This window comes from Oxyura jamaicensis, chromosome 2 (assembly GCF_011077185.1).
Source record: "Oxyura jamaicensis isolate SHBP4307 breed ruddy duck chromosome 2, BPBGC_Ojam_1.0, whole genome shotgun sequence".
Classification (NCBI taxonomy): Eukaryota; Metazoa; Chordata; class Aves; order Anseriformes; family Anatidae; genus Oxyura; species Oxyura jamaicensis.
The window spans coordinates 131,291,509-131,302,987 of NC_048894.1; the positions used below are offsets into that span (position 1 = coordinate 131,291,509).

An 11,479-nucleotide genomic window follows, 5' to 3' on the forward strand; every position below is an offset into this window, starting at 1 on the left:
TATAAAGCTGGACTATAAATGTGAAATACTGAATCCTTCATGATTTGACCTCTGTGGTGAACTCCCTTCTCTAAAAGGGGGTCTTGGCCAACATACCATAGTCGCATATGCATTAAATGAAGTAGTAAAATACCAACTATTTCAGAGCTTCTTCAGTCAAAACTCCTACTTCGAATGCAGCCAGGAAGTCTCAGGTTCCCATTACAAACTAAGAAGGACAGGGAATAAGGAAAAGATAAATTCCTTTGTGGCCAAGAAGACCAATGGCATCCTGGGGTGTATTAGAAGGGGTGTGGTTACTAGGTCTCGAGAGGTTCTCCTCCACCTCTACTCTGCCCTGGTGAGACCGCATCTGGAATATTGCACCCAGTTCTGGGCCCCTCAGTTCAAGGACAGGGAACTGCTTGCGAGAGTCCAGCACAGAGCCATGTGGATGATTAAAGGAATGGAGCCTCAGCCATGAGGAAAGGCTGAGGGAGATGGGTCTCTTTAGCTTGGAGAAGAGGAGACTGAGGGGTGACCTTATTAATGTTTATAACTATGTAAAGAGTGAGTGTCAGGAGGACAGAGTCAGGCTCTTCTCGGTGACATCTAATGATAGGACAAGGGGCAATGGGTGCAAGTTGGAACACAGGAGGTTCCACTTAAATATGAGATGAAACTTTTTCATGGTGAGTGTGACAGAGCACTGGAACAGGCTGCCCAGGGGGGCTGTGGAGTCTCCTTCTCTGGAGACTTTCAAAACCCACCTGGACGCATTCTTGTGTGACTGTGATCTAAGAGTTCCTACTCTGGCAGGGGGATTGGTCTTGATTATGTTTCAAGTTCCCTTCCAATCTCTAACAATCTGTGATTCTGTGATAAGGTGATGAATCTGTGATTATTTTCATAGAGGAGATACATTTGATAATCATGGGGCTTACAATTTGCAGGTGAACAAACTCACAATACTGGAAGCTGGTGCTAGGCTGCAAATCTAACAGCAGACTCAAACCACACAGGAAGTAAAAAAGTGAAACTAACAAACACATAAAGGAAGAATGTTCTGGATTCTCTATCTGTGACATTTTAATATCTAATTGAAACAAATTTTAAAAGATGTGCTGTAGCTCAGACAAGAATGAACTCAAGGAACACCTGTGCCTACCCCTACAGGGTCAGACACGGATCATCACAAAAGTCTTTACAGCCCTTACAGTAAAATCAGAGAATCATAGAATCACATAATCACAGAATGGCTGAAGTTGGGAGGGATTTCTGAAGATCTTCTAGTCCAACACACCTGACAAGCAGGATCCCCTAGAGTACATTTCACAGGATGACATTCAGGTGGGTTTTGAATATCTCCAGAGGAGACTCTACAACCTCTCTGAGCAGTTTTTTCCAGTTCTCTGTCACCCTCATGGCAAAGAAATACCCTCTCATATTCAGCTAGAACTTCCTGTGCTTCAAAGAGTGCCCATTGCCTCTTGTCCTCTCTCTGGGCACAGTTGAAAAGACTGGCTCTTTCCTCTCAACACTTCCTTCAGATATTTATAATAAGGTGATCTTCCCCTTGTATTCTGCTCTGGGGAGGTTGCACCTCAAGTACTATGATCAGTTTTGAGCGCCTCAGTACAAGAAGGACATTGAGGTCCTACCTGAAAGGAAGCTGTGGGGAGCTGGGGGTTGGCCTCTTCTCACAGGTAACTAGTGGTAGGACTAGGGGGAATGGCCTCAATTTGTGCCAGGGGAGGCTTAGCTTAGAAATTTTGAGACATTTCTTAGAAAGAGTCCGGCATTGGAACGGGTTGCCCAGGGAGGTGGTGGTGTCACCATTCCTGAGGGTGTTTAAGGGGAGGTTGGATGTGGTGCTTAGGGACATTTAATCAGTGATATTGGTCATATTGGACCAGATGATCTTGGAGGTCTTTTACAACCTTAATGATTCTATGATTCTATGAGGTCTCCCCTCAGTCTTCTCTTTTCCAGGCTAAACAGGCCCAATTCTCTAGGCCTGTAAGGTGCTCCAGTCCTCTAATCATCTTTATAGCCATCCTCTGGACTTGTTCCAGTAGCTCAGATAACTCATCATCCATGCTGATATTTTTGAAGTGAAGGTAAGGAAAATCATTTTGATTCAGAAATTGACAGATCTCCCATCTGAAAAGCAAAGTTTCTTTGATATTGTAGACATGTTATAAGCAAACTCACATGGAGTTTTAAATGGGGTTTTATTCCAAATCCACATCCTTTCAGGTTTCACATTCCCTTAACTTTCTTTTTCAGACAAATGCTTTGTAACTGGTTTTGCAACACATTTTAAGTCATAATGTCCCAGAACATGTAAGAGAGAAGTTCTTCAGTCAAAAACTTACCAAATGTAGGTCAATATTTTTTTTCTTAAGTATCACAGTTTCAAACCATGGGAGCTTTGGTGACAGCTCTATCTTTGGTGACAGCTCTATCTGCTAGTACATTAATTCAAACAAAACAAAACAAAACAAAAAACCTACTGAGCTTTTTTTTCTCAGTACAATTAAAGGATGACTTAAAGGATGATTACTATTCAAATATTATATCTGTGGTGTATTTTATCCTTACACAGTTTGCCATCACCAGAGATACTATAAATATCAGAAGTATTTTCAAGTGCCACTGGTGTCCTAGGTGTTCTGTGTGCTGTATATACCTCCAGTGAATTTTCACTTCAGGAGTGACAGATGTCAACTTCCTGGCTAGTAGGCTGGCAGATGGATATCCAACATGCACAAAAGAGACCGGCTGCACACTGAGACAGCAAGGAGGCCTCCAATACTTGATCTCAAACAATTAGAGGAAAACAGTAGCTGAAAGCATATAGTCAGATTCTTTGAATTAAAAGGTAGCATTTCTATCTAAAGATGCAATCCAGCTTTATATTGGTTAGATGTTATTTGTGTTTTAAAGTATGGTCAGTCTGACATTTATTCTACATTATTTGAAAATAGACTACATTCACAATTTAATTAAAGCCTGTGAGGCTCCACATTGGTGCAACAGTCAGACTTTACTAATCTGATTATGGGATCAATGGCATAACTTGCATTGGTCTCTGAAATCCAAGCAAAATTTACAGTACATTAGTGAATCAGAAAAGAGTCTGAGCCAGAGAAAAACCCATACTGACTTTACAAATTAGGTTGTCTAAGTAGTGGTTTGGTTTGAACAATTCCCTATTTCTTCTTTCTGTCTACAAAGGCAATTTACCTAATGTAAGCTTTGATACAGGATTGTACTGAAAGAACAGACCATTTTCAGATTTTACAGCCTAAGGTTTTTTTGGGGTGCCTGTAGGCATCCCGCACCAATCATTACTAGAGAGTATCCATAATTTCCCTTCATTCCAAAGAGAAAGGGAAATCAGGTCTTGGAAATTTACCAAAATTCCCAGGATGACATTTACCATAACATGCTTCAGAGTATCTGAGATCTTCTAAAGGAAAATTACTGATATTTCATGGAGTTCTCATGACCAGTCCCTTATATCACAGTCAAAATCAACAGGTCTGCAGGAAAATCTTATACTTAAACTTGCCTTGAGAGAATACAATGGAAACTGGTTTGTTTGCTCTAGTAATTTGTACATTCTAACAATAAAACCAAAAACAAATACTTACATCAGAATATATAAGATACCAAAGGCTGCTACTTAGAATGGAAAATTATAGATAATACAATTAATCATCATTGTGCTGTCAGTAAGAGAAGAGTTTCCGTACTCTGCTAAAATGCCTTGAAAAGGGGAACTCAGAGACTGGCAAAGTCATAAGTATTCTCAAAATGGAAGTTTTAAAAACAAGTAACTTAATGGTTTGCAAAATTAGATCTCCTTTACCTATACTGTAATTTATTTTTTTTTTGAAAGCAGGTTGAAAATGCTAAATATAATGTGGCCACTGAAAAGAGAAGAATGACCTATAATATAATATTACATAAACAGTTGTCTTATTCTGTCAAAATATTTTCAATAAATGCAATAGCAGAACTAGCATTTTCTTTACAATTTTTATGGATTTTTGTTCATCTGTAATGAGCTTTTAAAATCTAAAACACTATGTAATTAATAGCAACAATAACAACAGTGCTTGGCTGAAATGGGTAATTTTTCCAGAACAGACTTCCTGGCATTTAATTGAAGGAACCATCAAAGTAAGTGGGCTCAGTAGAACTAATCTTATTGTAAAATCTTATTCTGATGTAGATTACTGTCAAATTAAATCATGACCAGTGATCTTTATAAGATAATAAATTCTATTGGTTCTTCCAATTGAGATTTAATTCTTCAAATGCATGAGGCAATCAGTACAGAAATAGCTTTACTAATCAACACGCAGTGTTTAAAGGGCATTTCAAAATCCTAATAACAGATTGCCCCAAATTGTACTGCTACTCTTCCTCTGTGAAAAGCATTTTAACTGCTCTTTATTTATATCCCATATGTGCAAAAAAAAAGCATTTGTCCCACTGCCTGTGATTTTGGTTTCCTCTTAGCAACAAAGATCAAACATTATGACTACCAATCCTGAGCTATCACTTTGTGCTTGAACACTATCTTTAATTCTAGGAGTTTATTTAGGGCTATATCTAATAATTTATCCAGTAATGCCTCAAAAAAAGTGTATTTTCTCCTTTCTTGACAGGGAACAGATATATTTTGAAACAGATATTTTTGAATGGCTGATTTCATTCCAAAATTTCACCCAAAGCCCAATATTAGGAAGAAAAAAGTTTTTCCCATAGTTTAGAAGTGGTCTCTATTATTTCCAGGACTTTCTTAGATGAACAAGATGAAAAAAATAGAAGGGGTGGCCCCGTAGCTAGAATGTCAGCCTTAGCCTAAGGAAATCTATTTTCATTTGCCTGCTTTGCACCAACTCTTTTTTGATAGACTTGGATATTACTGTCTGACAGCAGCACTTCCCTACCTCACAGGAATATTATGAAGACAATTCCATAGAATGTAATGAACAGAAAAGTACCATGTGATGTAAATGTTATAGATAACTAGAGTAATATGTTATTAATATTTATTAATAACAAACATATATCAGTATGTCTGGTTTGAATAAAATGCCCAAATAATTAATATAACAGTTTGTATCTTTTAAGCTGGTGATGATTGTAGGCTTAAGGCAGCTCAAGATATTGCTGATCCTTTTTAAGTCTGACTGTCTCCTGAATGCCACAATCACAGATAATCTCACTACATTATATTTTAATTCAACAGAAATTCAGATAAGGGACAAATAACAATAATATTAAAGAAGAAGTCTGGGAAATGAATTGTGGCTAGGGTAGTTTAAGCCAAAGAATGACTTATTTATACATCTGTCAGTGTTCCTAATCCATCTTCAGTCCACATATTCCTTCAGAAAGAAATAATGTCAGCTTTTGTCCATCTGTGCTTCCTTCAGATGAATTACTCACATTATCAACTACACCTTTGGGCTCAAATACAATTCCTGATGAACAGGGTGGGAATCCAAACAAACAATGCAGTCAAGACCCTGAGATAGACCATAGCATTTCCCTCCAGCATAGTTTGCAATAGGATGTAAGTTTCTCAAATTTTGTAGTAGCTGTAATGCTTGATATGCTAATAGATTTCAAAGGATATTTCTTTTTATCTTCAGTGAGTATATGGGATTAGAGAGATGACACAAGAATTGTCCACAGACTAGCTAGAGCTTTACTACAAAGTATCCAGAATATCAGGTATTTCTCTGTCTACTAAGCTGCTTCAGATTGTATTGACTATAGAAAATGTTGTATCTAATTTGTATTTGTGTAAGAAAGCCGTATGTCTTTTGTATGGTTGAAAATGTACTTTTGGCTACCATGTGTTTTCTGATTACCCATATGAGTTTTTTTCATAGCTACAAAGACATACTTCAAAATAAGAAAAACTTCTCTTCCATTTTCATGAGTATCTGATAGTAATTATTCAGTCATTTAATGGCAAGACAAAAATCCATGTACTTATTTTAAAATGAATGTAATTCTGCTTCCTACACAGAGTCTCTAGAAACTATTAAGGCAAAGTAAAATGTCAGCAGCTTTTACCTTGGGAACTGGTTTCTCAAATGCATGGAAAAAAGTGTATGCAAAAGGCACATTTGCAAGAGTCACATCTTCCAAGCCTACAACTAAAGGTTTAAAACTTACTAATAAACTCATTCTCCTACCACATGTTGTTGGTTCAGTGACCACTTGTATGGCTAACAAGTGTCTTTTATTAGTGACGTATTGAAAAATTACTATTTTTTTTTCCAGCCATTATAACAATCCACCCCAAAATTTTTAAGTGACCTGTTAAAATTGGAAATTATTTCTCACAACATTCTCCTCTAACAATCCTTGTACTCTCTTTATTTATAGAAATGAACTTTTGCTAACCAAGTCAGCAAAGACTAATTAATTTCAAATGTTGTTATATTGAAAATGTTGAAATAAATTTTGAAATATTGTTATCAAAGAAATTCTGAATATTATTTTAACACATTTTAGAATATTCAGTGGTGAGAATGCTGACATAGTCAAACACAGAAGTACTTTTTAAACTTGAATAATCCTTGTCCTTATACAGCTATTTTGAAACAAAGCCATCAACTACAAAATGCAGTGGTGGATTTTCTCTAGACCTGGATGAACGTGTTGGTCTCTGTCTCTTTCATTAAGGCTGAAGGCAAACAATTGTTTTGTAGCTAAGTGTGCAGTCTGCAGATAACACTTGCTTTCCCCTGGCTATTTCTTTTTCACTGTTTCTTGGAGGCCATCGTACCAGTGTTCAGCTGGCTGAAGGCCCTATGTGTTTTCCCTGGTTCACTGTAGATAATCTCAGATATGTTTAACCAGGTCATTATGGTTAAAAAAAAAAAAAAAAAAAAAAAAAAAGGAAAAGGAAAAGGTGTGACCTTGCTCTGGAGACCTCATATCCCAAAGAGGAGAGCAGATACCTCAGTTGCTGAATGTGTGAATGTGCTGTTCCAAAACTTTGGGTGTTATGTAGTATAGGACAAAATGACTGTTATCAGACATGCCTTCTGCCATTCTTTTTCCTTATAAGTAAAGGAGAAACTGATTGCCAAAGCAGCCACTGTTGACATTTCATTTGGCCTTAATAGTTTATAGAGACTATTTTGTCTCTTCTACGTGTGTTCAGTTAGATATACCACAATATTAAATACATCTGTACTTATGGATGAACACTTTGGGAGTATCTATACTAGCAAAATTCTTACAAATGTTATGGCAATCACTAGGACTGGCTACCATTACTCTTAGAGTGAACATAAGGTTTTATCATAGAATCGTAGAATCATAGAATGGCTTGGGTTGGAAGAGACCTCAAAGGTCACCTAGATCCAGCCCCCTGCCATAGGCAGAGACAACACCCACTAGATCAGATTGCTCAGGGCCTCATTTAACCTGGTATTGAACACCTCCCTCACCACCCTCTGAGTGAAGAATTTCCTCTTAACCTTTAATCTAAATCTCCCTTCTTTTAGTTTAAAACCATTCCCCCTCACTCTGTCAATATCTGATTGAGCAAAGAGTCACTCTCCATCTTTTTTATAAGTACCAAAAGGTCACAATGAGATCACTCCAGAACCTTCTCTTCTGTAGGTTGAACAGCCCTAGCTCTATCAGCCTTTCTTCATGGAAGAATGTATGTGAGGTTTTCAAACAAAGGTAAGTGCTTCCCAACATGGCCCATGAACAAGTTAACAAGTAGGTAAACTAGAATATAGATTTTCAGCATGTTTGCACTTCCATATGAATGCTTTTACAACAGTTAAACCACATGAGATCGCACAGCACCTGTTGTCCCAGGGAGTATCCTCGGAGACCTGTCATGCTAGTAAATGTCATCCCAGAGGGAGCAGCAGTCATGGACCTGCAGAGCTGTTTGCTTGAGTCCACTTGGATTCAGTATTATGAAATATTAAAAAGCTGATCTGAGGGACATTAGACTTTATCCAAAGTGAAAAACCCTAGCAGAGACAACAGCATGTGCTATACTTTCTGGATTTTCTCCTCTCCTTAAGTCAAACAAAATGTAGTTTTCTACTTGCAACATGGATGTCAGAGTTGTCTTCAGATTTCACCCTCCATTCAGAAGTACCACTAGACAGAAGATTACATTTAGGATTGCATCACTTTCTTCACTCTCACGGGAATGTCTTTGCATATATATCTCATTCCTGCAGGAATACACAATGTTGTCAATAAAGATACCATGGAGCACAATTCAGTTGCCCGAAGATAGCCCTTTACCATTTAAGATGCTTACGGTTTCTTACTTGCTCTCCAGCTGTTGTTCCAGAAGAGTATGACTCTTCTGAAGACCTTATGTGACACATCTACCAAGCCCACTTTGATATCTCAGATGAACCCAGATGCACCTCAGATGGCACAGGAATAATCAATCTTCAGTTGTTGTTACAAAATTAATTTATTAATCATCCCAAAATATGAGACAGCACTGATCAGTCTGTAGGAAAACAGCCATTCAGAAATCATCTAAGGGAAAAGGGTGTTATGAACAGATGTTCCTCCTGTGAAAACTACGTCAAGCCCTCATTTATAGTCTTAAAGACATGATGCTTCTCCATTTTTCTGCATTTGCCACAAATAAACCTTACCATCTAATGCTTACTTCTAGAGACAGCTAACTGCAGGGCAGAGGTTTTGTGTAGATGCATTTCATTCCAAAACAAATGAAAAATATTGCATGTGTTATACCAGAAATTGTAATTTAGCTTCATAAAGCTGGATATTTTGCCTATGGTTTACATTATTTTTCCTTTTTTTGGAGGGGGTGGAGGATGGAGGTGGAGGCAGGGTAGGGAGTGGTGGTAACTTTCAAAGGCAGCTAGTAATCTATCATTTCCAAGTAATCAATTGAAACTTTCCAGAAATAACAGAGAGCTAAGACAATTAACATAAGTACTGCAGTAAAAGTACACAGAGATAAGACAATGTAATAAAGAAATCAATTTCCCCAAACAAACAAAAAACCCACAAAGCATTCAGAGTGGATTTTAATTATGTCCCATTTTTATAACCACACTGAATTGATGTGCTTCTAATATAGATTCTTAGTTTACTACTAAACTCCCAGATTCTTGTTTTAACAGCAACTGTAATATTGAAATTTGTCAATTATTTATTTCACTGTCTAAAATAGGCACTTACATGTGAACTCTGGACTCTTGGCCTTGAAATCATCTACATTAGTTTGTAATGTTTAATATTTTCATTTTAAAATGATTGCATAGAAAAAGTCAGTTCTTAAGTAAGAACCATTAGCATCCACAATGGTGCCTTTGTAACTGCAACATGTACTGTCATACCATCCACTCCTGCACAGGTATCTACCACTGCAGCAGCTTGCTCATTACTGAGCCCCATGAGCTCCAAAGTGCCTTGTGACTGTGCATTTGCTTGTGGTGTGGGGAACCTCCTGAGCACTCAGCCAAAGGGACAGTGTTTATCAGCTCAGCACTAGCTCCTACAAACATCAGTCCAGGGGCTCTGGAAAACTCGGGACTTCATTATTCTATTTGTGCCTTTTCCAGTTTAGATCAATAAGCCAGCACTGAATTTCTTTGTTTCCCATACTGCTTGGTGCACTCTCGCCAGCTCAGTCCCTCCCCACCAGCTCTGGGGTTTTGCTTTCTGTAGCTATTGACACACAGCTGACAGCAGCACTTGTATTCAGCTTTTCTGCTCCCCAGTGTTTCAGTTCCTCAGCTCAGCACGTTTCTAATCCAGCTTCTCAGCTCTCAGGAGACAAGTTCGATCTCACTGTCTGCATTTGGCTTTTTGTAGACTTTACTCCTTTCTCCTTAATGTTCATGTACTCCTGGATTACTTTTCATGGGAGAGTACTCATTGGCATCTGCCAGCTCTATTCTTCTTACAACATGTTCTTGCATGATTTAGAATCTCATTCCAACAAAGATTGACATTATTTACTGTTGCCAGCACTGCAACAGCAGAAGAATGGAACAACGCATGAAAAGAATCACCAAGAACCTCCCAGCTAATGGTGACTACTTCCTTGCCTAATTTCTTGTCAAGAGTCTGGGCTTTCAAACATGGGAGAACAAGGAAAATTTTCTGACAAGAATCCACAACAATCTTATGAAGAGCAAACTGGCAATTCTTCTGCTTGTATTTTCTCCATATTTTGGCTCTTTACAAGGCAAATTATTTGCAATAAGTTTTACCTATATGAGTATGTAACGAGTCACTCACACCCACAAGGTTGTATAAGCCATTCAACATGCAAAGTACTCTGAATAATAACGAAAGAAAATCAGATTGAAAATTACTGCTCTCCAGATTACAAGCATCTTGGTCATCATTACAGCTTCATGACTTTGTTGATATGGGACCTGTCTAGGCAGGAGAAGGGTCCCCAGGTAAAAAGGAGGCCAAGAACTTCTGCTCTAAATAAATCTGTGTCTAGTCAGCACATCGCTGCTTCCCTCAGAGCAAATCAGACACACTTGCAGAAAACTAAAGACTTATAATCTTCTTTTTCAGAATCCCTGCACTTCTTTCTCTGCCTGTCTGTTATTTTAAGATCACCATTGGACTTAAAGTATGTATACGCATAAAAGTCTTTTTTTTGTCAGCTGACCTAAATTAGAACTTTCAAGTACAGCATCTAGCTGTTAGCTTTGGAGGCCAGTCTTTGCTCTTGAGTGAATGGCCTAGTAGACCTGATGAGATAGTAGAGTGGACTGTAGGAATTTCAAACCCATACCAAGGACTGGGTTAGGGAGAAGATCACAGGACTTATCTCCTTTTACTTCTGGGGCTTTGCTTTGAACTTTTTCAGGTCAGTGGCAAACGTAAGTTGCTCACATCTGATGGCTCTGTCATGACTCACAAAAGGCGACGTGGCCTGCTTATTCCATTTATCACGGGTTGATAATCAAATTGCAAAGCCCAGAAGAGCCATAATTATCAGTAATGATTAAAGTCTCCTCATCCATACCTAAGACAGGTGACTGAACTCCCTGCATGTTATCCTGCTGCATCAAGGTTAGACCACGCAGCTGTCTGTGCTCTGCAGCCAGAACTCACCAGGACTGCTAATAAATGCATTTTGCAGGCCCTATCTGCCCACACAATTTCTGTTTAATCCCTTCTCCCAAGACTGACAGACGTAATAGCTGTTTTTAAAAATGGAGGGAATGTGTAGAAAGACCTATTTTCTAGCATATGTAATATATAAAAATATCAGTGTCAGGTAGCATGCAGCCTTTTCTTTCAAAAGTACAGCTTTGCAAGCTAAAACTCAGCTGAGATGAAAGGCAGATCTACACAAAGGCATTACTCCTCTGCCTGACATTCTCTCCACTCTCAGGGTAGTGAGAGCTGCTCCACACCACATGCTGCCCCAAGAGATGCTCTTTTTTTGCCAGAAAAAATAATAAAAAAA

The 11,479-nt window shown here is 38.3% G+C and overlaps 1 long non-coding RNA gene across 1 annotated transcript; it reads left to right on the top strand.

The window, feature by feature from the left end:
- The first annotated feature begins 291 nt into the window (after window positions 1–291).
- On the top strand, window positions 292–11,423 carry LOC118162396. Its single transcript, XR_004748434.1, has 3 exons — window positions 292–771; window positions 6,327–6,332; window positions 11,414–11,423. It is a non-coding gene; the product is annotated as an uncharacterized LOC118162396 (long non-coding RNA).
- Window positions 11,424–11,479: the final 56 nt, after the last annotated feature.